Source organism: Schistocerca gregaria, chromosome 11 (genome assembly GCF_023897955.1).
Source record: "Schistocerca gregaria isolate iqSchGreg1 chromosome 11, iqSchGreg1.2, whole genome shotgun sequence".
NCBI lineage: Eukaryota > Metazoa > Arthropoda > Insecta > Orthoptera > Acrididae > Schistocerca > Schistocerca gregaria.
Window position 1 is genome coordinate 17102608 of NC_064930.1, and position 1892 is coordinate 17104499.

Here is a 1892-nt window from a genome sequence, read left to right on the forward strand (position 1 = left end):
GTCAAAAATATGGTGGTACGAAGACGCAGAAATTCTCAACAGCATCTAGAGAGCAAAACTCCATTATTTTGGTAGCGCAATTCCGCAAAAATAAATAAAACCTGTTGAAATTAATAATTCAAGGAAACATTAATGGCCGGCCAGTGTGGACGAGCGGTTCTAGGTGCTTCAGTCTGGAAACGCGCGACCGCTACGGTCGCAGGTTCGAATCCTGCCCCGGGCATTGATGTGTGATGTCCTTAGGTTAGTTAGGTTTAAGTAGTTCTAAGTTCGAGGGGACTGATCACCTTAGATGTTAAGTCCCGTTGTGCTCAGAGCCACTCGAACCATTTTTTTTAAAGATTAATGGCATACGTGACCCACGACGCACGGGATAATCCTGGCTTAATAACTCAAGCCAGCAGCTTCGGTTCAGCACTGAATCGATGTTCTGAAAAACCATGGACGGACAACAGGTCATGCTACCGATCGGCAGCGTTATTGGAGGACGAGGCAATACAGACAATGCTTAAAAATTACATAAATGCTCACCATTAAATTTAATACTCCTCCACTCATATAATCGCGCTAGCTGCAAATAAAATTAATCTGCAATTGCCATACAGTTAAAATGTTTTAAACGTAGTGCTGTTAACAGCACTCATGTCACCACTTATTTTGATCAATGTACGTATTTTCTCAGACATCCACCGTACGAGGACGCACTGGAAAGTAATGTCGACAGATGTTTTACGTGAAAACTCGCAACGCTTTTTAAATAAAACAAACTTCATTAACATTCTGCATCTGTATTATTCACGTCTATAAATTTATCTCTCAACACACTCACCCCGGGAACCAGAACAATTTCCCCAACTAAATACTATTTTGTTGATACCGTCACAGTATATTGTTTGCCTATGTTAACAGAGCCACAACCTTACCTCTGCTTCCACCACTTGAAACAATTGAAGTGCTAGAAGTTTTTCTTAGTTTTGCACAAAGACGAAAATGGAGACTGTGTGTAGGATGATCGACGGCAGTGAACCAAGGACGTCGGTTTGCTGCAGATGTCGCAGCGCTCGTGTGTAGTATGGCACTGCCGTGCTGAAGAAGAGTGTGTCCACATGCGGACGAAGTCTTCGAATTCGTGCTTTTAGTTTTGTGAGCTCTTTTTCACACACCAACACAGTCACGTCACACACCGCTATGTTACGCGGTACAAAGCAGAGGGCTGCAGATATCCATAATAAAGATGTAGAATGTTACTGACTACATCAAATAAAACAGACCAAGTTATGCTGGTGATATATGGTGACAATTCGTATTTATATTTACAATGGAAAGAGATTGATCAGTGACCAACAGACAACTAAAACGCAAGTTGCCAGATGGATAATAACTGCAATACCGCCCATGCTGCCACGGTAAGTAGGAGGTTTGGTCTCCCGATACATGCCTGTTTCCCGAAAGTTAAAGAATAATTTCAAGAAACTTCCTGGCAGATTAAAACTGTGTGCCCGACCGAGACTCGAACTCGGGACCTTTGCCTTTTGCGGGCAAGTGCTCTACCAACTGAGCTACCGAAGCACGACTCACGCCCGGTACTCACAGCTTTACTTCTGCCAGTATCTCGTCTCCTACCTTCCGAACTTTACAGAAGCTCTCCTGAGAACCTTGCAGAACTAGCACTCCTGAAAGAAAGCTGTGAGTATCGGCTGTGAGTCGTGCTTCGGTAGCTCAGTTGGTAGAGCACTTGCCTGCGAAAGGCAAAGGTCCCGAGTTCGAGTCTCGGTCGGGCACACAGTTTTAATCTGCCAGGAAGTTTCATATCAGCGCACACTCCGCTGCAGAGTGAAAATCTCATTCTGGAAACATCCCCCAGGCTGTGGCTAAGCCATGTCTCCGCAATA

At 44.3% G+C, this 1892-nt stretch overlaps 1 non-coding gene across 1 annotated transcript; it reads right to left on the minus strand.

Annotated features, from left to right (window-relative positions):
* Positions 1-1495: 1495 nt before the first annotated feature.
* Positions 1496-1570, minus strand: Trnal-caa (transfer RNA leucine (anticodon CAA)). The gene has a single exon. It is a non-coding gene; the product is annotated as a tRNA-Leu (tRNA).
* Between the last annotated feature and the right edge of the window lie 322 nt (positions 1571-1892).